This window comes from Mustela nivalis, assembly GCF_964662115.1.
Source record: "Mustela nivalis genome assembly, chromosome: 2".
NCBI lineage: Eukaryota > Metazoa > Chordata > Mammalia > Carnivora > Mustelidae > Mustela > Mustela nivalis.
The window spans coordinates 43,276,034-43,301,234 of NC_139021.1; positions in this window are offsets into that span (position 1 = coordinate 43,276,034).

The following is a 25,201-nucleotide window of genomic DNA, read 5'->3' on the forward strand; positions in this document are numbered from 1 at the left end:
CATAAACTTTTGCATGTAAATGATTAATTCACTTTGGGATGTTTTAAAAGTTTAGATAGATCATTCCAGGATCCAGATTCTATCATTCAACTGACATTCAAGTGTAACTTTGAAAGGACCAAGTTTGAAGTTTGGTGTTGCAAGTCATTTAAAGAGGGGAAAGATTTTCAGCATGGCTGAGACTCTTTACGAAGAGGATTAAAAGGAAGAAGAGAAACAGGTTAAGAAAAGAAGTTTAAATGGTGTTGGTGTTTAGAAAAATTGAGAAGGAAGGAGAACATGTAAAAAAAATTATAGAAGCAGGGAATAAGTTCTATCTATCTGATAAGTATAATATACTCATTCTGGATTTCAATTGTTTTTTTAAAATATGGCCACCTTAAATTGTGAACAACAAACTCTCTGTAGATTGGTGCCCTACAAAATTTTTTTTTTCTTGTGACTGATAGACTCTGGGAAGGAAGTGCTGTTATGTCTCCTTTGACACTTTTTTTTTTTTTTAAGATTTTATTTATTTATTTGAGACAGAGATCCAAGTAGGCAGAGAGGCAGGCAGAGAGAAAGGGGGAAGCAGGCTCCCTGTTGAACAGAGAGCCCAATGTCGAGCTCAATCCCAGGACCCTGAGATCACGACTTGAGCTTAAGGCAGAAGCTTTAACCTACTGAGCCACCCAGGCACCCTTTGACACTTTTTAATTTTGATTTTGGAAAGAAAAGATTTCATTTGAATAAATGCTTTATGGCAGCCATTCAGGGCTAAATCACAGCAAAAAATGCAAAATTGTGGTACATTAAAGCTTCGTATCTAGAGTCTTTTCTACATTGGAATTTTCCTTCCTTATAAACTTCTCTACCTTACGTAGTTAAGGATCTCTCTTGATACTTAGCAAGTAAAGGAGACTGACCAGTACATTTATACAAGGGGACCACCAGATGTAGTTGGGAAATATGCAACATGTTTACCAGCACTTTCACATCTTGTGCCTATGGTGGACATCATTAATCAATCTCGGTCAACATTCTTGGAATCCAGCCCAATGTAGCTTTCCAAGTCATCAATACCAATTAACAAGGGGGTTGGTAGAAGTGATAATGGGCATCTGTAATCTTATTAAACAATCAAGGATTATACATAAAATAAAGAGAAAACATGAGCAGAGACATTAATCCAAAAGAAGAATGTGTTAATATTAGAATTTCAGGAATTATTTAAACATTTTCCTGACTGTTATCCCTCAAATCAAATGACACGGGTGAGTAATTATCTTTTGGTATAAGCTTTAAGGTGAGAGTAAAAGGGGAGATTATAAAAACAAACAAACAAACAAGGTCTTAGAGGGGAGAGGGATAGGGGGATGGATTAACCCTGTGAGAGGTTGTTAAGGAGGGCACGTATTACATGAAACACTGGGTGTTATATGCAAACAATGAATCATGGAGCACTACCTCAAAATCTAATGATGTCCTGTTTGGTGATTAACATAACATAATAAAAAATAATATCAGTTTGGTCAACAGTCATGTTTAAACATGAACCAAGAAAAACTGTCTTGGAGTAAAAGAATTTAAGAATACTGAGGTCAGAAAGACAAAAATCTTAAGGGAAAGATAGAGAAATCAGAGTGTAACTGAAAGATGTGAGACAGGTAGAGAAGAAGAATCTTTGGCTCTAGAGGGAAGCAGACATCAATATTTCTGAGGTGCATGAAAAATATTTGGCCATGTACTGATACTCAGCCCTTTGAAAATTCTTGGGTGATTCTAAGTTAAAGGAGCCTTTATTTTTTATAATATTTTTATTTATTTATTAGAGAGAGAGAGAGCACAAGTAGGGGTAGGGGCAGAGGGAGAGGGAAAGAGAGAATTTTGAGCAGACTCAATGCAAAGTGTAGAGCCCAATGTAGGGCTTGATCCAGGACCCTGAGATCATGACCTGAGCTGAAATTGAGAGTCAGATGTGTAAACAACTGAGTCATCCAGGCAACCTAAAGCAGCCTTAATTCTAAAGTGCACACAAAAAATATATTCATCCATCTGGCCACACATAGGAATGGAATTTGTTTTTTGTGTTTAAAAAAAATAAAAAAGTAAAACTCTTTCTTAATTGATTTTATTAAAGCTTTACTTTTAAGTAAATTATCTAAAGCTGATACTTTTTTTTTGGTGGGGGTGAATTCTACAAATTATAGTATTCCCATTAATTATAATCTGTTTTATCACATGTTGTTTTATCATACGCTGGTTCTTCTCAAATACTGAGCTCCCACAACTTGTCAGGCATGTGCTAGTATCCTCTCCCCTTCGCTAAAGCAAAAAATGGCCATTTGGTTTTTGATATGGGATCCATTTATATTGGGGAAGGGCAGGTAGGAAGGTTGAAAGTTCAACAACCTCCCAATATTTCTCAACATCCCTTTCATTTCCTATTGTAAAATGATCTAAAATTCAATTACTACTATCTTTTAACCCCTTTACCCAATGGGGAAAAAATATCTAAAAACTGTATCCTGATGTAATTCGAAAGAAAGATTCTTTCCCTTTTCTGACTGTGTTGTCAACCTACCACTACGACGTTCAAGCAAAACTCCAAAGGCACTCTGTGCTCCTAGACTTAATGGAAGAATTTAACAATTCAGTCTGCTGTCCTGGTGTTTTCTACTTGCTCAGGGCTGGTTGTCAGCAGCTCATTTGGCAACCCGGTAGGAGAGGTTAATTAGCAGGGAGAGTTGAAGAGTGCTACCCAGAGGGAGCAGGAGTTCTGTGCCCACTGGGAGCCTGGAAGACAAACAAAGAAGTTGGGAAGTATTTATTTTCTCTGTTGGGGAATCTTTTTCTCCACGGGACTTGAGTTCAAACAGGGGCCAGCACCTTGTTGCCTCCACATGAGAGACACAGAATCAAAGTGCCCTGAAAATGAATGATGGTTAGAATGGGGATCAGAGACTTGACTTGCAGTCAGGAAGCCGAAAAGGTTTTGTTGCTCTCCATAGTAAAAGGCTATTGATTGCTGCACGTGAGAGCTCACTGTTCCCTGAAGTTTAAGTTTATTCAGTCTTTTGCCCTTTGAGAGTCCCTTGCTGTTAAGAACTACTATGGAATTTAGCACTTGTTTAATATAAAATGAATTATTTGTGATCAGCCATGACTGTTCTTGTAGGCTATAAGTCTGCTGTCAAGGTGACAGTGAAGGACACTGTACATAACATAGATTTTGCTGAGTGGCCATCTTTGATGGAATCTCAGCACAGCACAACCTGGCATGCTGAACACTGTGTCCTACCTTCAAAAACTGATGGAATAGGTGCCTGAATAGTAGAACCTTTTAAAAAATTTTCCCACTACTATGCAAGAAAGTACCATGATTGTTTTAAGCTGGAAAAATAGAAACAGCAGTACTCGGAAACTAATGTCTTCTAAACAGATAGTAGCAATTAGGTTTGCAATCATTAACCAATGTATTAGTGTGATGTCAGAGAGAAGAGTTAATTATGCCTGTGTTTACCTAGTTCTTTTTTTAAGATTTTATGTATTTATTTGACTGACAGTGATCATAAGTAAGCAGAGAGGCAGGCAGAGAGAGAGGGGGGCGGTTAGCAGGGTCCCTGCTGAGCAGAGAACCCAATTCGGAGTGAATCCCAGGACCCTAAGATCATGACCTGAGCTGAAGGCAGAGGCTTTACCCAGTGAGCCACACAGGCACCCTGTTTACCTAGTTCTTGTCTCTACGATCTCTTTAGTAAGAGTCTGGACATTCATAGCATAACCAGTAAGGGACACAGAGGCTGTTTGTGGTTTATTCTCTGTTTTTTACTTTATAGGATAGTAATTTTCTGAAATAATATGTTTTTTTTTTTCACATTATAAATAAAAGTAATACCTAGTGATAAATACCATTAATATCTTTTAAAGACTTTATTTATTTGAACAGTTTCAGATTTACAACCAAACTGGGAGGGAGGTACAGAGATCTCCCAATACTCTCTACTGCCACACATGTATGGCCACCCCCATTACCGACATCACTCACCAGAGTCATCCTTTTTTTTTTTTTAATATCAGGGATGAACCTACATTGACCCATCATTATCACCCAAAGTCCATAATTTACCTTTAGGATTCATTCTTTTTGTGGTACATCCAATAGGTTTGGACAAATGTATAATGACATATATCCATCCTTATAATATTATACAGAATATTTTTACTTCTCTAAAGATCTTCTGGAAACCACCTGAAAACCCCCTGGAATCACCCCTGGAAACCACCAGGCTTTTTATGGTCTCCATGGTTTTGCCTTTTCCAGGATGTCATATAGTTGGAATTATACAGTATTTAGTCTTCTTAGATTGGTTTTGTTCAATAGTAATACCTATGCATTTAAGGTCCCTCCATGTCTTTTCCTAACTTGATAGCTCATTTCTTAACAATGAATAATATTCCATTGTCTGGATCTGCCACAATTCATTTTTGTATTCATCTACTGATGGACATCATGGTTGTTTCCAAGCTTTGTCAGGTGTGAATAAAGCTGTTATAAACATACATGTGCATGTTTTTGTGTGGACATGTTTTCAACTCCTTTGGGATGCACACACACACACACGTGTACATATTTGTATGTACACGTGTGTGTGTATGTGTATATATATAAAAATACATTGTTGCTATTATTATTTTGAACAAACTGTTATTTGTTACATCAATTAGCAATATGAAAAATTATTTCCTACTTTCACTTATTCCTTCTTTGATGATCTTTCTGTTTTTATGTAGATCCCAGTCTCTGATATTAATCATTTTCTTTCTCTCTAGAGAACTTCATTCAACATTTCTTACAAGGCAGGTCTACGGGCAACAAATTCTTTCAATTTTCATTTGTCTGAGAGACTTTATTTCTCCTTAATTTTTGAAGGAAAATTCCACAGGGCACAGAATTATTGGTTGGTGAAGTCTTTTCCCCACACCTTAAATATTTTATTCCACTCCTTTCCTGCTTGCTTGGTTTCTGAAGTGAAGTCAGATATAATTTTTATTTTTGTTTCTCTATAGGTGAAATGACTTTTTCATCTAGATTCTTTTAGGATTTTTTATCTTTACCTTTGATTTTCTGTTTTTTGTCAGTGATATGCTGAAGTGTAGTTTGGCAGGCGTTATTCCTATTTGGTGTTTTCTGAGGTTCCTGGATGTATGTTTTAGGTCTGATATTAATTTGGGGGAAATTCTAAGTCATTAGTGTCTCAAATATTTCTTCTGTTCCTTTCTTTCTGTTTTCTCCTTCCTGTATTCCTATCATGGGTATGTAACACGTTTTATAGTTGTCTTGTGGCATTTGAATATTTTGTTCTGCTTTATTTAGACTTTGTTCTCTGCTTTTCTGTTTTCAGAGAGTCTATTGTTATATCTTCTATCTCAAATTCTTTCCTCAGATGTAACTAATCTACCAATAAACCCCTCAAGGGCATTCTTCATTTGTATTAGCTTTTATTTATAGCCTTTCTTTTTGGTTCTTCAAAAAACTTTCTTTCTCTGCTTACATTGTTTTGTGTACTATCTATTTATCCATTAGAGTCTTCAGCATATATACCATTGTTGATTAAAATTCCCATAATAATAATAATAATAATATCCAATATCTAATAATAATAATAATCCCCAAATTCCTGCCATGTTGGGTGCTGATGCTTGCTTTGTGCCTTCAAATTGTCTTCTTTACACTTCACTATGCCTTGTAATTGTTTTCTGATAGCCAGACATGATGTATTGGGTAAAAAGAACTACCAAAAACCATCCTTTAGTAATATGGTGGTGAGATGTGGAAGTGGGGGTGGGAGGACATTCTATAGTCCAATGATTAGGTCTCAGTCTTGGAGTGATCCTGTGCCTCTGGTTTGTGAACTTCATAAGGGCTTCTCAGTTTTTTCTCCACCTTTAGATGGGACAGGTTTGGCTAGAACGGGTTGGAGTTGGGTGTTTCCCTTTCTAAGGTCAATTATAGGCTTCGACAATAATCCAGGCAGCTTAAGCTCTGGTTAACTGGTTTCCACTGAGGGTATACCTTATCCAGAAGAACAGGGTGCTCTGGTATATTCCAAATGGTTCCTCCCCACTCATTCCCCAACTGGTAGCCTAAAGGGATTTTTCTCTGATACGATATGATATGGAAACCTGTTCAAGTTCCTGGAGGTAACTGAACAATACTGAGGGCCCCAGCTCCACCCCATGACCCTCTTTCTCTGGAGTTTTAACTCTCAATGTGGTCCACACTAAACTTCCAGTAATTCATCTATCATAGTCCAGTTCTCTAGCCCCACTCTGGTTCCCATGGCAGTTTCCATTCGTGAGTCTCTGCTCTGCCCAGCTATTACTCCCCGAATTTTTCTGTTGGTCTCCAATCTTGGAAGAACATTTTGCCCTCTATCCTCCCCTTTTAAGGATTGAAGAAGGGTTGCTGATTTTTCAGGCTTTTTAGCTTTTTCCTTGTTAGGACAATGCAGTGATGTCCATGAGCATTCATACACAGAGCAAGACTGAGCTACTTTTTGAAAACCTGGAAAGTTTGGCATCATTAATATTTTGACAATATATTTCCTTTACCTATTTTTCTTAGTTTTTGTGTTCATTTTACCAGATTGAAGTAAATGCTTTTATTCTATCAGTCTATTTATAATTTAAAAGAAGTTAAGCCTGTTCTATAATCAAAATGAATTAGGCTTTCATCCTGTGTGAGATGAGAAATTTTATTCCCAAAACTCTCCTTACATCCACTAATTCTCTATTTTTTTATTTATAGAATACAGGATTTAGACAAGATCATGATTACAAAACTAATGATTTGGTGCAATCTATTATTTTTTCTAAAATAATATCTGATAGTCACATTAAGCTTTAATACCATTTTAGAAATAATTATTTAGACTTAACTGTTTATCCAGTTCCACTGTTCATTTTTAATCTCATATAATAACTTTCTCATTTTTAAAAATTTTTTATTTTTTTCTTCTGTTAGTCAGCTGGAAAATATCTTCAATTAACTGTTTCAGGAGATGTATGTGGGTGGTATACTTTCTGAGTCCTTGCGTGTCTGAGAATGTCTTTCTGCTGCCTTATTATAGAAACCACTGGGGACAGAATTCTTGTATCAAACCTGCTCTGCTCAGAGCTCTATGGATGACTATTACCCTGAGCAATGCTCCAGGGAAAACTAAGAACAGCCTGTTTTTGGTGTTTAACAGTAACTCTAATTTTTTTCTCTGTCAGTACTTGTAGCATATTTTTTTATTCTTGAAAAATAAATCAGCATATGCCAAGGCTCTTTTTGGTTCCATGAAACCTTTTCTTAGGTTTAGATCTGTGACTGAATCTTTTTTTTTCATCTCAGCAAAGTTTTCTTCTACCTTTTCCTTGACTATTACTCAGTATCATACGATCTGTTATTTCTCTATGAGGTTATTAGTTTGCACAGATTGAATCTCCTGAATCTGTATTTTGGGTTTTATAGTTTTCATCACTTTCCCTGCCTGCAAATTTTGGAAAGACTTTTTTAAAAGATTCTATGTATTCATTTGACAGAGAGAGAGAGCACAAGCTGGGGGAGCAGCAGGCCGAGGGAGAGGGAGAAGCAGGCTCTCCACCAAGCAAGAAGCCCCATGTAGAACTCAATTCCAGGACCCCAGGATCATCACCCGAGCTGAAGGCAGACACTTAACCAACTGAGCCACCCAGGGACCCCTGGAAATACTTTTTAAGTTCATCTCTTCTGCCTCACTAATTTGATTTTCTTCAGTATTAATTCTGCTATTGACTGACCTCATCATGAAATTCAGTCGTAATTCAAAATGGACTTCAGTGTTTTAGTTTAGTTTTGTCTTGCTTATTTCCATTTTTATAGGAGGAGGTCCATGGTTACCCAGTATTGACTCATTGAAAAATAGGAGTTAGGAGACTGTTCCAACTACTAGTTCACACGACTGCTAGAAACCTTAATATCTAGGTGAAGGCAAATTATATTTACTGTGAAATCACAGTAACTGTTTGGAGAACCTGCAATCTTGGCTAGAAAGGGAAGGAGTTGAGACAAGAAACAGCTTTAGCAGGGCAGACACATTGCTCCTTTGTTCTTTTCTATTCTAACATGGCCACCAGCTCAGGAGCAAACAAACTGAAGTAGTGTCCCATCCTCTGTCCTTCTTAGGTCTTATTAGGGTCCCATTGGTTGCCTGATTTTGCCAAATAAAAACATAGCATGACCAGGCAAGTTTGACTTTCAGTGAAACAATGGGGTTTTATTAATTAATTAATTTATTTATTTGCATATGTCATAAATATTGTGTAAAGTATACTTATACTAAATAAATAAATAAAATTAAAAAATAATAATAATAAATAAATAAAATTTGTTCTTTACCTAACAGTCACATTTAACTGTGCATCTTGCATTTTATCTGGCAAACCTATCCATCAGCCACAGTTCACTTTTGCCCTTTTTGAAAAAGGAGGTGTTAGAAGAGGGCCCTTCCAGGACTCCTTCTAAATCCTAAAATGCTGTTCTTTCAGAAGATTGCATGATACTTCCCTCCAGGTCTTCTCACTCAGGCCCTATGTGAATTCTACCTGGTAGAAACCCCTCGATATTTCATATCAATGTCAGATGTATATAACATATTATAGGTTCCAGAACTGAACTGTTGCAAGTTTTCCACTGCTTTTATACTGCAGTGGTAACTTCTGTAGGATTCTGGAGCAAGAGGTTTGTGAGGGGAGCAGAAGATCTGATGAATAAAGGGGAAGTTAAATGCCTGTGCTCACACTGTCACTGTACTAAAAAGTTTTGTCATGTCTAATTCAACTTTCCAGAGCTCCCGTGCCTAGTCGTGAAGTGCCGCATTAAAAAATGGTTGTTAAATCGAATTGGACAAAATGAGTTATGTGGTTGGGTAAATGGGGCCATCTTAGGCTGTAACCAATTTAATAGACTGAGAAGAATAGCTTTTCCCATACTATCCCCTTAGAGATTTATTTTCCCATCCCCTCACTCTATTCTCTGTTTACTACCTTACCACTTGAGCTCATTTACCCCTCTGGGAAGTTAATAAACCAAAAGAAGATAAATGCCCTATGTGAAACTGCCTATCAATAGAAAGTAATCATACTAACATTTATTGAATATTTAATATAGACCAGGCACCAGGCTAGATGTTATATATACATTAGTCCATTTAGTCCTCTCTACAGTCAATGGAATACATATTAACCCAAGTGAGGAAACACATACCTAGGGACATTAGCAGACTTGTCACACAGTGAGGCCACACACTGAGGTTTGAGGGTATTATCATTATTTTATTTATCTATCTATTTATTTATTTATTTATTCATTTTTACTCTGCTGTATCATTTCAGGTCTTTATTCTCAAATGCCTCTTATAAAAGCAGTTGGATTTTGTTTGGCCGGCTCATCAATTATTTTGTCCTTTAATTTATCCGAGAGAAATAACTGAGCTTGGGGATTAGTATATGCTGCTGATTTCCATTAGCTGAATCATTATGCATACCGCCCCTGCAACCATGTGCAGATAGCCATCAAAGCAACTTTCTCTTTCCTGTACTTGCTAACGTTTTGTTCCCATTTGCAGAGGTTCTTTTACCCAACCAGTAATTCACAAAGCATCAAATGGTAACTTTATGACCTCAAAAAAAGTAGTGAAATGTAGAATTCAGAAGGAAATATAGAGCTAGAGTATGGCAAGAAGCCAGTTCCCAAAGCATAGTGGATCAAAGGAAAATCCCTAGTACCTGCTCACGGCTGGAAAGATCATAATTGTGTCGCTTATTTACTTTATGCTCTGGTGGTTCATGTTAATTACAGAAGATCTCCTGCAATTTCCCACTAGGTGTATCAATGGCTCACAATGTCTCTAGTTATTTCTACTGGAGAGAAATGACTTTCCAATGCAGTCACTGTGTGCACCGTATATTATTATTGTCACTTTAGTTTGTAATAAGACAGAGTATTTAATTCACACCTCCACAGTGAATTCCAGTGTAACCTGCTTGCTATAAAAATTTCTAACCATAACTTCTGCTCATTATTAAAATGAAAGGTCATGAGTAGTATTACCTAAAACCAATAAATGCTATGTAAACATCCTCATATAATTTCACCAAACCATTTCACTTTTGATATTTTTCCCTGGGCCATCTCCTATTTGGAATCTCAGCCTCATATGGACAAATTGTGATTGCTTTGTGAAGAAGACAAAGTTTCAAAGACAGTACGAAAATGAAAAACAAAAATTACTAATTGAGTGCTTACTACATACTTAATGCTTTCCAAGTGTTATTTGATGCCTGAATGGAACTAAGAATCATGTTCCATTGCTCCCTTTTACCCAGTCCAGGAATGGATGATCAGAGAACCTCTATTATTTGCTAAAGTTAATGTAGCATATAGATTACCTAACTCAAAGTTAATATACCTCTGAAGTTCTAAACTTTTCTACTTTAACCACAACCTCAGTTTCATTTAACCACAAAATTTTGTTTTCAAAAGTAAACTGCTAGTTTCCTAATGTGACTGTTTAGTGTCTTGCATTCATATTAATCATTCTTAATCTTAATTTAAAATATTTATTGGATTAGCTGACTTGACATGGATACACTTGTAAACATAAAGGAACCACTTTCTGCAATTTATTGTTTGCATAGCAAGGCAAAAATCAGGCAGAAATTTATCTAACCAGTGCAATTTGTTACACTTCTTATAAATGCTAAGTTACTTGGACTCAAACTTGGGTTAACGGTAATTTTTGTTTCTCAATTTAGATCAACAATCAACCACATAGAAATGAAAATACCCAAGGAAAGAAAAACCATGAGAAGTGTAAATAAAGGACAATGGAAAAGCTCAAATTATTTTTCAGTTCTATATTTGTGGCCAGAATTATTTCCCAGGTGACCAAAATAAGAAAAGGATTCAAGGTTCATCATGTTTTCCTTGAAACAGGAAGACCACAAGAGACTGAGATGAGCAGATGTCCGTTCCTAAAACTCAAACGATCCCTCTCAGAAATTAGACTCCTTTTCTTCAGTGGGAGGTGGAAAGCAGTTAGCCAAACCTTGAAGTTGATGTCACAGAAATGCTACATATAAATATAAATTTGGAGAGACATTCAAAGCAAAGCATGTGCAATTTTAGCAGAAATTACTAAACTGTAAACCAAGGTGAGACAAGTCTGTAAACTCAACAGTTTTGTTTTCTAATCCATATTTCATGTTTTTCTTTGGTTTTATACATACAATATATAGTTTTTATACAGAGAATGGGATTCTAAACCAACAGACATAAAATATTTATAATTTAAGTCGAAAGCAGTATGAATTAGTCAATAATAACACAACAGTCTCTTTCACCTAAGGAAGCCTTGAACACTCAAATAAAAATAGCAGCTCATATTTATTAAGCACTTAAAATGAATGGGGCCTGGCCCAGTGCGAAATGCCTTGCGTGCCTTTCAGGGCACTCCTACTGTGGGCTAGCTGCCATTTCAGGATTAATGGGGAGACAATGTTCTCTTTTAAAGCAGCTAAGTGAGAAAGCCACCCAGCCCAGCCAGGCCGGAGAGCTCCTCCCTGTGTGTGGAGTGGCACGGTATCAACACTCACTGGGGCAACTCTACGCTTATACAACTGGGCTTAATAATAGTAAATTGTCCAGTTCCAAAAGTGGGTGTCTTAACGGGTCAGAGACAATGTATGAAACAGAGCAAAAGCAGAACTTAGATTCTGATTCACAATTAGAGATTCTGTTCATGTGTTGATGTGTCTATTCACTCATTCACATGTTCAGTAGGTATCTGGTGAGCATCTTCTACCTACCAAATGGAGGTGATGAGGATAGAGCGATAAAGATGCCACAATTTCTATTCCCAAGGAACTCCCAGGCAAGTTAGTGGAAAAGGCAAACACCTTACCAACGAGTCCCAGGAACATGCAGATGCAAAAATGTACAGGGTATGAGGTAAGAAGGAGTTCAAAATGGCAGAGTATGTCGAAGGAAGGCAGAGCTGGGTAGGTAGACAAGGAAGCAAATATTATTTCACAAATGAATCAGCATCCAGAAAGCACTTGGACATGAACCAGCATGATATAGTTTGATGTCTCTAAATAATTTGGGTGAAGAGGGCAGCATGGGCTGAATGTGACATGATTTCCTACAGGAACAATCTCAGCTCTTTAATCAAACAGCCTCATGTTTTATCCTACTGGATAGACTGATCTAGTCTAAACCATACTTTCATATTAATATAATGCCTGACTCTTTAAAAGGCCTGAGACCAAAATATCTGTTTTTTTGTTTTGTTTTGTTTGTTTTGTATAAATGATTCCACAAACATTAGGTGCAAAGGATACTGGTCTGAGGAACACAGCAGGTGCTAAGCCCCAAGATGGAAGTCTTTAAGACAGGCATGCTGCTGCCTGCCCCCACATTGTAGAGTCATAATAACTTTTCCCAGTATTTCTAGAACTATCATAGTCTTTACATCTGGCATTATGCATAGGAAAGTATAAATTAGAGGGGGGAAATGAAGCTCTAAGACAGGGCATTTCAAAACGTAGTACCTAAGCCACTTATCTCAATATCATCAGCTTTCTCATCTATAAAATGGAGACATTAAGAATACCTACTTTCTATACCTCATAGGTATGTTTTGAATATCAAATGAGATAATAGATATAAGAACACTCTCATTGTAAAGGGCTCTATTTAGCAAGGATAAGTGTTTTACAGTAGAAGAAAGTGGTTGTGGGCAAAAATTGTGTGTTTCCCTCTCCAAATAGAAAAAGTCCTTCTTAGAGGGTTGGAATATATGAAAGGATAGCTAGATACTACAGGTTAAATGACATATAGCAGAGGATTCTCAACAGCATTATCATTTTCATCTGAAGGTAAAGTAAAAATAAGAATCCCTTTGCCTCAAGGTCATCCCTTGATACTGGGAATATACCTGACTGGAGAAAAAGAACATGTGGCCTTTGATTGACACAGTTTTGTGAGCACTGGAGAGATACCTGAGCCCGAAGGCACACTGAGTTCTGGGAAAGCTTGAGTGTCCTGTCTGCTCAGCCCAGGCCCGTCTTTCTATGAGAAAGAGTTGAAACAATTTTCTCCCAAATGCGTGCATTAGAATTGTGAGAGTATTGTTATTAAACATGCAGAGTTCCAGGCCCAATCTGCACATATTACAAACAGCTAGATGGCCTTGAGCAGTTACTGAACTTTTCTTCTTGACTATACTCATCCAAAAAATGGAGATAGCCATAGTATCTGTATAGAGATTGGTTTAAGAATTAAATGGATTTCTTGGGACGCCTGGGTGGCTCAGTGGGTTAAGCCGCTGCTTTCGGCTCAGGTCATGATCTCAGGGTACTGGGATCGAGTCCCACATCGGGCTCTCTGCTCAGCAGGGAGCCTGCTTCCTCCTCTCTCTCTCTGCCTACTTGTAATCTCTGTCTGTCAAATAAATAAATAAAATCTTTAAAAAAAAGAATTAAATGGATTTCTTCTTCTTTGTCTTCTTCAGGTTATGATTATTTGTATAGAGTTCCTTCTAAGCTATTAAAATTTTAAAAATGGACTTTAAAAATCTTATTATCCTTTATTTTATTTACATTTTGAAGAGTAGAGACTTTCCTATTCCATCATTTGCTTCCATGCAACATGGAGACTATTGGTTTGTCTTTGTCTGCATAGGATTTTAAATCTTAAATGCAAATCACGGGACCATCTTTAAAAGCTGTTTTAAGATAATTCATAGTCAAGTTGTGGTTCCCTTCTCCCTGCCACACCTCAGATGCGTGCTGTATCTCTCTGGATAATCACAGGTCAGGCTCTGCAATCTGACCTGTGCAGGGCTAGAATGTTTCCCTGAGAAGTAAGAGGTAATTTGACCTAATTTGGCTTGAGCCTCTCATGAGCTGAGATGAGATTACCAATTGAGTACAATTATGGAGGGTGATGTGGTGCTTCTGACCTACAGTCAGCTGGAGATTCAAGTTAGATCATCTCACCTATGAAATTTCCCCGAAGTCGTCCAGATGATGACTTTAAATGCTAATTACTACATGTAGTCAAGGCTCTGATAAAATTGAGAGCATTTTGATTTATGATGGATATTAAGTAAAAGCAAGAACAAAACCCAGTAGGTTTAAAGGGTTTAAACATGCTCAGAAGGTTTCGGCACAAAAAGAAAACGGCAAAGTCCTTCCCTTTCAATTGTTTCTATTTCGACTCAGACACATTTTCTCCTTATTGTTGCCAATGATGCTATGGTATAAATTGACCTAATTCTGTCTCAATCTGCAGCCTTTTATTTTTTTATTTAGAAAAAAATCCATCTTCTTTGAGAGGCAGAGGCAGAGGCACGGCTCGCTCCTATATAGGAACTTTGAGTATCTAGGGAAGTCCAATGTGAGCAATGTAGAATTTGGGAGGCAGGACCAGTCTCAGGATAGCGCTTCGTGGATCTATCTAGCTGAAAACACGTGAAAGAGGATCCAGGGGTAGAAACCGAGAGTTTCCAGCCTTAGATTCACCCTATCCCCAAATCTGACCCTTTAGATCATGTATTCAAGTATAAGAGATGTGGCATGTCCCTGTGACGTGAACTTGCACACAGCTTTCTGGCCAAACTGAAATCAATGAAAGCTCTGAACTTTATTTGTCCTGTAAATATGGTCAATAACTTAACTGTTCTAAATTCCAGCTTTTCCAAAAGTGGTAGTTAAAGCATTAATTTCTCATACAATTTTTATAAGTACTGAGTTAAACATCTTGCACGAAGTGAGTGCATGATGTGTGCAAAGAAAACCATTCTTCTTTTAATATGATTCAGGAGACCAGGATTTGAGTTTGGTTTTGCCATTTTATACTCTTGAGCAATAACTGTTCAACCTCTAGGTCTCATTTTCCTGTCTTCAAAATGGGATGGGAAAGCTACATTAGTGTTTTCCTTTGTCTTTCATTCATTCATTCTTTCTTTTTTTAGAGCGAGAGTGCAAGCAGGGATAAATGGGGGAAGAATGGTAGGGGTGTAGAGAGGCAGAGAAAGGAAAGAGAGATTCCCTAAGTAGACTCCACACTCAGAGCTCCACTCAGTCCCATGTGGGGACTCAATTTCATACCCAGATATCACAACGTTCATGAGCTGAGCCGAAATCAAGAGTTGCTTGACTGACTGAGCCACCCAGGAGCCCAGCATTAGGGTTTTTCTATTTTAAGGAACCGTCACACACTACAAAACTGTTCAGGGGGTGTGACTCTGGTTTTCTTTCAAAATATATTTTAAAAACTATAATAAAGAAATATACATACACACACACATATATATATATATTTATATTTATATTTATATATATAAAATACTTCCGTGTTGTACCACATTGATGGAAACTAATAATGTGTAGATGGTTCACTCTGAACTTATAAAACTGATTTATCTAGTGACCATCTTAAATAGTGGGGGTCCCCATCAGGTTGCATTTGAAGTAGGGATCCATTGTCCTACTAAAACATTATGAATGTCTCAGAGTTCATGCACTCTGAGGATCCACGTGGTCTATGACTCTAAATGATTGGTTTTCTGAAATTCAATGGAATAAAAACAAATACAACTATTCTTTAGCATTCCTTTGATGTGCTAGGTGTCTTGGTGTACAGAGAGACTTTCAAAAGCTGGTATCTTCAGCATCTCTCCCAGTTGTAAAACAAATGCTCCACTAGATTGCTTTGGCTGGCTGTTTGGCTGTTTAGTCATACAGAATATATGAGATACGGTAATTAATGAAGCAACACCTTCACAATGAGAAATTGGAAAAAAGATGATTTTTCCTGCCTTATTAAAAATGAATAATAGTAGGGGCACCTGGGTGACCCAGGTGGTTGAAAAGCCAACTCTTGGTTTCTGCTCAGGTCATGACCTCAAGGTAGTGGATCAAGTTCGGCTGAGCAAGGAGCCTGCTTTGGATTCTCTCCTCTCTTCCCCTCGCCCATTGCCCCTCCCCCCCACTCACACATGTGTGTGCTCTCTCTCAAATAAAATAAGTAAAATCTTTTAAAAAAAATGAATGATAATAGTATGAGGACCCAGTTTCAATCCCCAGCACCTCCACCAACAAAATAAATAAATCATCATCATCATCATCTGGTGATGACAGCCTCATTACTGTTCTATGGAAACTGTAGTCTGAGCTTCAGAGCAGGAATTACTTTTTAAAATACTCTGGCCCAGGCTTTCTGGGTGATAGCGATTATTGTCATGTTCCATGTGCACACGAGGGACAAAGGGTTTGCATGACTGCAAACTCTGTTTCAGAAACATTTACTTATATCCAGCCAGTTGCTTAACTAGTACAAAAGGAAAACAGGATTGCCATTCTTAGTTTTTGTTTTTGTTTTTATTTTTGTTTTTTAGTGGAAATTCTTTAAGAATGAAGTTAGTCTTCCTCCTAGGGACTATTTTCATAAATCAATCTGTGGTTGAGTCCCTATGGAAAAAATATTTCATCTATGAACTTTTTTCTACACTTTTTTGTTTGAAGACAAATGTGATTGATTTTATAAGACCAATTGTTTGATCAGATTAGTTTATTGGATTAGTCTTCTAAGATCACTGTGATTTATTTGTTTTCCATGAAGTGTTTATGCAAGTATTTTATTGTTGCTTATCCTTATCCTTGTACAATTTTGGAAGGATGAAGAAAGCATGGTAGCATACAAGTCAACATTTAATTATGGCCTTAGGTGAAGGCATTATAATTTACATGAGAAAGACACCCTTGATTCTTAAAGTTAATAGTCACATCATGGACCATGGACTTTTTAAAGTAGTGGAGGCTAAATGAGAAACAAGGTGAATTGTATTATGTACTGGCCTGTTCAACAAACTGAAATGCATGAGGGGGTATTGAGTTCTCCAATTTAAAAGTAAGATACATTTTTTTTCCCTTGCTTGCGTTTTACATTCAAGCCAGCAAAATCCTCCACTGACCTAAAGGGTAATAAATCCATTAAAACTTCTTGTTCAAAGGTCAAGGAAATCAAATTTAGTTTCAGTCAGACACTCATTAATAGTAAGCTAGTTGCAGTGTATATTGTGAAGGAATTGTCCATGCTGCATTTAGAAGGTAAAGACTAAGAATTTTAATTTTTTTATTTCTCTAGGAAGAAAGCTCCCTTCCAAGGTTCAGGGTTGAGGATCCATTGGGTACAAATACAGGGACTACTTGCTCTAAGCATTAGCTTCAAAGAGTAGGTCTATCTTGTTCCCTGCTCTATCTTCTCTGCCTTATGCAGACCCAATCCTCATAACCATAACTGCTTGTGGGGTGATTGGAGAGAGGACGCTGAGCTGAGTGGCATGACAGCAGAGGGGCAAAGACTGCATTTGGGAAAAGAGCTGTGTGGACATTCTGACACTACCAGTACCAGCTCTTTGAATTTAAGTAAATGACTTGGCTTTTCTAAGTTCATGTTACTTATTTGTAAAATGAGGATGATGATGCCTATTTCTGAAGACTGCTAAGGATGAAACAAGAAAGCCACAATAAAGAGGATAGCCAGTGCCTGGCACATGGTGGATGCTCAACCAATGCTAGCTCTCATCATTTCCAGAATGTTCTCCAGGTAATGAAGCTGCCATAATTTATCATGTTTTCTGGTTTTCTAGTACCTTTTTGCATTTTAAAATTATACTGAGCTAGTCACACTGTTTCAGGCCAAACAGAATTCTCTCCTCTCATTTTTAGGGTCTGCTGATGATGCCTGTCTAATACGATAATATGATAATAATGTGTAGTTAAATACAAGGTACTCCTCATTCCACAAGCTTTCAAGTTTCCCTAAAATGTGAGGATCCTTTTAACATCATGCATTCAATCAAGAAATGTTTCCAAAGATAAAACAAATATACTATATATCAAAATACGTAAATAAACCTACAAATCTAGAACATTCTTATGAAGGCCCAGGGTTAACATAAGCATGTAACTTAAGACTGAACAGCTGTGTTGGGGTGCCTGGGTGGCTCAGTATTTAAGTGTCTGCCTTCAGCTCAGGTCATGATCCTGGGATCGAGTCCCACATCGGGCTCGCTGCTCCACAGGAAGCCTGCTTCTCCCTCTCCCATTCCCTCTGCTGTGTTCTCTCTCTCACTGTGTCTCTGTCTGTCAAATAAATAAACAAAATCTTAAAAAAAAATTGAACGGTTGTGGAGACAATACTAGGTGTTCTCTGCTTCTGGGGATATGGTGAAATCTGGGATAGAAGAGGGAAAGAATGAAGGGTTGGTACATTCCAGAGAAAAATAAAGTAGAATAATGGATTCAGCCAAAGATGCTACAGGATACTGCCATTCTCTCTCCAGGTTCTTCTACATGAGACCTTGTCAGGAAGTTTCTTCTAGGAGATACATGAGATTCTAAGAGCCCCAGCTGTTGAGATGTCCAACTGTGAACAGAGCAACTCAGAATCTCCAACTTGTGCTCCATAGGCCAGGCATGACCAAATGATGAAAACAACATTATTCTAAAGATAAATAACTTCCTTGAGGTAACCCTTCTGTGTCATTTTGCCTAGGACCATCTTGGTGTTAGGCCTGCAAGTCCCATGTCCCTGGACAGCCATAACTTTTAAGTCACGGCCCTCCACACATTTCTGCCTTGATCTGTCTTTCAACATGACCACAGAATACGAGCCTACCCCTTTCCAACCATGCTTGCCCTTGTACTGATACCTTCACATGCACACAGATGGATTGGGGCAAATAAATACAGACAGGCCTGCACATTTGTGGTGAAAATTTTGATTGCATAACAGAAGGAAGAGATTTACTTGGAACTTTAGAAATACAGACAATCGCAGATAGGGGAATGGTCTGACCTGGACCTCATTCTCTACTCATAGGAAGTACACTTTAGGAACATTGGGGAACCAAAGCTGGATATTTTTGTATATGTGCATGTGCATACGACACTTGATCTGAAATGTATTTTTACATCATTGGTACACGATAAAGATATCATATTACAAATGTGGTATTTAAAGTACATTACTGCAAAAGCTTTATAATGTAATGTTCTTTTTTTTATTAAATTAAATTTATTTATTTTCAGCATAACAGTATTCATTATTTTTTCACCACACCCAGTGCTCCATACAATCCGTGCCCTCTATAATACCCACCACCTGGTACCCCAACCTCCCACCCCCCCGCCACTTCAAACCCCTCAGATTGTCTTTCAGAGTCCATAGTCTCTCATCATTCACCTCCCCTTCCACTTTCCCCCAACTCCCTTCTCCTCTCTAACTCCCCATGTCCTCCATGTTATTTATTATGCTCCACAAATAAGTGAAACCATATGATAATTGACTCTCTCTGCTTGACTTATTTCACTCAACATAATCTCTTCCCGTCCCGTCCGTGTTGCTACAAAAGTTGGGTATTCATCCTTTCTGATGGAGGTATAATACTCCATATGGACTACATCTTCCTTATCCATTTGTCCATTGAAGGGCATCTTGGCTCTTCCCATAGTTTGGCGACCATGGCCATTGCTGCTATAAACATTGGGGTACAGATGGCCCTTCTTTTCACTATATCTGTATCTTTGGGGTAAATACCCAGGAGTGCAATTGCAGGGTCATAGGGAAGCTCTATTTTTAATTTCTTGAGGAATCTCCACACTGTTCTCCAAAGAGGCTGCACCAACCTGAATTCCCACCAACAGTGTAAGAGGGTTCCCCTTTCTCCACATCCCCTCCAACACATGTTGTTTCCTGTCTTGTTAATTTTGGCCATTCTAAGTGGTGTAAGGCGATATCTCAATGTGGTTTTAATTTGAATCTCCCTGAGGGCTAGTGATGATGAACATTTTTTCATGTGTCTGATAACCATTTGTATGTCTTCATTGGAGAAGTCTCTGTTCATATCTTCTGCCCATTTTTTTATATGATTGCCTGTTTTGTGTGTGTTGAGTTTGAGGAGTTCATTATAGATCCTGGATATCAACCTTTTGTCTGTACTGTCATTTGCAAATATCTTCTCCCATCCGTGGGTTGCCTCTTTGTTTTTTTGACTGTTTCCTGGAACCCTAGCCACATTTTCTGACTAAACATGTTGCTTATTGCCACTTAAATGATTTAGTGGCAACGCCTTTGTCCTCTTGGATGAAATCTGTATACAATTTCCTGGAAAAGAGGATAGAATTAGCATGGAGATGGATCTTTGATCAAAAAAACATCTGGAGAAACTGGTGAGTAAACAAGCAAGGCTATTCTCAGATGTGGTGTCAAGGAACTAATGACTTGGATTTTTTAGTTGCCGCAATGATCAGACCCTATCCTGTGAAGGGGTTTAGGTGACTTTAACAAAGTGGACCTAGTTTTAGTTTCACACCATTCTTGTCCGAAGATTGTCTTTATTCTCATATGTTTACAATTTTATTATTTGTAAAACCACTCAAGAATGTTAACAGACTCTCATTACCAGAACCACATTTTGGAGATGTGATTTAACATGTAGCACTGGGTTGAATAAATTTGATGATAAGGTAGCCAAGAATTATTCACTCAATCAATTATGCCTAAATTGTGTGCAGTATGAAGCTCCAAATTACACACAATGCGTACCAATCACTTCCAGTAAGCTTACTACAAAATATAAATATTAATGATTTTGGTGGAAGGTTACCCACTTTCATATCGTGGGACCCTCTTGAAGAATATACAAATTTATATATGTCATGCTCTTTAGTGGTGTTGTCTTTCTCAAAGAGGAGGATTTATACAGGATGACAGGGCTCTGGGACTTTTCTGACTCAAATGCCAGTGGTGTAAAACTCCCCTTTGGAAAGAAAATGTTAGCTACCATGCAATATTCATTTTGCACTTTCCAAAATGCTGGAAAATCTGTGCAACATACGAGCAGCACAGGAAGTAGCGGGAGGCAAATTTCACGAAGCAACAAGACCACACATGAAATAGACTATGACATAATCATTCACTTGTTTATTCATTTCACAAGTGTATATAAAGCATCTATTACATGCTTGGCACCGTACAACACACTGGATGATCAGAAAATATTTTTTCCCTAAACAGCTTGTGTCTTAACAGAAGAGATGGAATTTTTTAATGATAAATGATTTTAAAAAGACATAGATTAGTGTCTATGAGATTTCAGATATTAAAGAGGAATTTTTCCTTCCTCTTTCCCAACCTCCCACCCTCTCTCCTTCCCTCTCTTCTTTTTCTCCTTCCTTTCTTTTTCATGTTCAGTGTTTGGGGGAAGGTTTATTAGAAAGAGTTTCAGCTCTGTGATGGTAAGACAATGATATATATATATATATATATATATATATATATATATATTAAGACATTCTGAATAAAACAGATATACAATGAAAATAAGTCTCAAATTTCCTTCCCTAAAGCTCCTCTCTTTGGCAGATTTTTGTGTAGCCCATCAGATATTGAATGCATGGACAAACATTTAAACGCATTCCTTCTTTTTCTTTTTATATACATAAAACTACCTTATATATGTGGTTTTGTCTTTGCTTTTTAAAAAGTTAATATATTTTACAACTTTAAGTATATTTAATTAATACAATTTTAGTACAGGGAAATTAGTCTTTTCACCATATGTGCTACAAATATTTTCCCATTTGTCATCTGTCTTTTGACTTTGTTTAGATATTTTTACCATGCAAAATTTAAAATATTTTACTTGGTTGAACTTATCAATTTTTAAAATGATTTTTTTATCTTTTTGGTCCTCTTTGTAAAGCTTTCTCAAATCAGGGGTGAAAAAAATAGATCCTCCCATGTGCTCTTCAAATGCTTTTATAGTTTCACTTTTTTTCCCCCAAGTTAAACTCTCCTCCAACTAGAATTAATTTTGAGGTAAGACTTCTATTTAATCCAGTGGTTTAGCCACTGGACTCAATATCAGTTATATAATAACTGATCTCTCTTTTTTCTACTGATATGAAGTGCCAAGAATGGTAGTTTGGGATTTTCAGAGAAGGACAGGACAAAACATTAAGCAAAGGGAATAATATGACACAAGGAAATCTGCATCAGTCTTCTGAACCCTGAGTCTACATCCATAGATCTCATCATTTTCAAGAGAAAACATCTCTGAAAATAGAGACCACTACTACCACTCTGGCCACTATCACAATGAGTCTGTCCTCCTTATCTTCCAGACATAGGTAAACATTTTTCAGGCATGATCACACTCAATTCTCCCTTCAGCTAGGTAAGGTAACTGTCTCCAATATCAGGGTAAGGAACCCAAGGAAGTGAAAGGTTAGGTAACATTCCCAGGAGACTCCTGGGTGGCTCAGTCAGTTAGGTGGTTGCCTCCGGATCAGATCATGATCCTGGGGTCCTGGGATCGAGTCCCCCATTGAACTCCTTGCTCAGCGGGGAGCGTGATCTCCTTTTGCCTGCCACTCCCTCAGCTTGTGTGTTCTCTCTCTCTCTCTGACAAATAAAATAAATAAAATCTTTAAAAAAAAAAAAAAGAGGAACTTTCTCAAGACCAAATATCCAGTAGATACTGTAACATGCACCTGAACTGACCAGACAGTTTCTGTGCTCTTTAGCCCCAGGATGTAGCACACTTCCATGGTCCTGAACAGAAACTCAGACTTCCCCTGAGAACATTTGTCTCCATTATGCCCTTTTGTGGGATAATTGCTCATTTTCCAATATGGCAGGTGGAGGAAGATGGAACTCAAGACTGGAAGCTGAGAGGTGATTTGAAGGCTGCTTCAGGAGTTCAGAACATAATGTTCAAAGTCTGAACTAGACTAAAGGACATGTTTCTGAAATACAGAAAGGGTGAAAGAGGCCACATTATTTGTTGAGTAGATGTAAAAAGGGGAAAGAGGAGTCAAGGATGACAACTTTGTTAAAAGGACCAGAGAGACAATGTTGACATTAATTTAACGAAAACTCAGAAGGATAATCTGGATTTCAAAGAAGAAAAGTGAAGGTAAGTTTAGTTTTTGATTGGAAAAAACAAGCAGTTTCATAGGTAGCTTTACAGAACTGTGAGACCTAACGTAGATATTCACCCTGGGGAATGAAGCTTGGGAAATCATTAGTAAGTAGGTATAAGTTGAAATTTGGAAAGTGAATGAGAGAGAATGAAATGCAAGAAAAGCTGAAGGACAAAGACAGAACTTTGGAGAACATCAGCATTCAAAATGTGGCTGGATCCTTTCAAAATTCATAGAGAGAAAAATAGAAGAACTTGGAGAATGTAGTGTCAAGAAGAGTAGAGACCCATAGAATCAAATGCAAACAAATTCAGTTGTTTCAATGGAAAACATCCTTTGGTTGCAATTATGAGGTCATTGGTGACCTTGTTACAAATAATTTCAATAGAGTGAAATGGAGTTGAACTATTTATGAAAAGTAATGTTGAGGTGACAGTATGGATTACTCTTTTAAGAATTTTGAGAGACAGGGGTGCCTGGGTGGCTCAGTTGGTTAAACGTCTGCCTTGGGCTCAGGTCATGATCCCAGGGTCCTGGGATTAAGCCCTGCATCAGGCTTTCTGCTCAGCGGGGATCCTACTTCTTCCTCTCCCTATACGACTCCCCTCCACTTGTGCTATCTCTCATTCAGTTTCTCTCTAATAAATAAATATAATTTTCAAAATAAAATAAGTCTCAGAGACAAATGATTGAATGGTAACTCAAGAGCAATGTGAGATCTGGAGGTTTTTTTAGAATAGACGTACTGGAGACTTGTATTGGCTGAAAGAAAGGAGCTAGCATAGCAATACATGAAAGATAGACTCCAATCATAGAAGACAGAAGAGAGAAGGCCCAAAGATGCAGGTGGTGTGGCGAGACTTTAAGATTGAACGAAATGATACCCTGATGGGTGTAAGGTAGATAAATTTATATACAGGGCAATTGATGACTTGAGGGAAATTGGAAAAATTCACCCCTAATGTCCTTGGTGTTCTGTTGCTCACTGCCAGATTGTTAGTAAAGTTTTTGTTATATTGTGATTTTGTTTTTTAAGTATTTCTTCTTCAATGTGGTGGCTTTAAAACATGGCTAAGTCAAACACTTCTCCCTTGTAGTTGGCTTGATGTAACTGACTTGCTCCTAATGAATAGAAAATGGTAAAATTGTGCTGTATAACTTCTAAGACCAAGTTGTATACACAGCTTCCAACCAGTTCATTGTTTTTTAAAAAGACTGCTTTTGGAACCCAGTTACCATCCCCTCAGTAATTTCAGGCCACAGATAGAGGCTACTTCAAGTGTTCCAGCAGACAGCCTCAGCTGTGGCCCCAATTGTTAGCCAGCATCAACTCCCCAAGTGTGAGTAAGGAAGCCATTTCAATGATGCTACCTCCAGCCACCACCTGACCACAACCACATTAGAGACCCAAAAAGAGAAGCGTCTAGCTGAGCCAAGTCCACTCCATCACTATTATAGAAAACAATAGTAAGTGATGGTTGTTTTACACCACTGCAGTTTGGGGCAGTTTGTCCTGTAGCTATAGTCAGAACACTCAGCAACTGAATTAAGCTTCAGAGCTGTATGGCCAATAGTTATTTAGATGTAACATATTTTATTGATTTATTTAATTAATCATGTCCCCCATGTTACCCTTTCCCTCATGATCTTTTTTCACTCTGATGGTATACATACTGAAGTTTCTTTCTTCTCAGAATGAAATGTGCATCCCTGGGTACCTGAAAAACACTTAAGAGGAAGGATTGGACTTTTATAGAATTCTAGACTTAAACTTATTTTCTCTCTTCATTTTCTAGTATACAGTTTTGCAAATGAGAGTTCTGATTCCAGCATTATTCTTACTCCAAAGTAGTTGATGTCTTTCCTCTACCTTCCCTTAAGCCTTGGTATTTAAAAACTTCTTCAGGACACGCATAGATATTCCTTCTGCTTGGTATGCTCTCCTCCGGATCTTTTCATGGCTAATGCTTTCTTGCTGTTCAGACTTTATAGAGAATGTCACCTCTTTTGGAACACCCCTGCTAACATCCTAGTATAAAATGGTTTCACTCAGTCATTGTTTATCTCATTATCCATATGACTTTGTTCAGAGATTTTATTGCTGTTAAATGTTTGTTTGTCAATTTATTAATTTTGT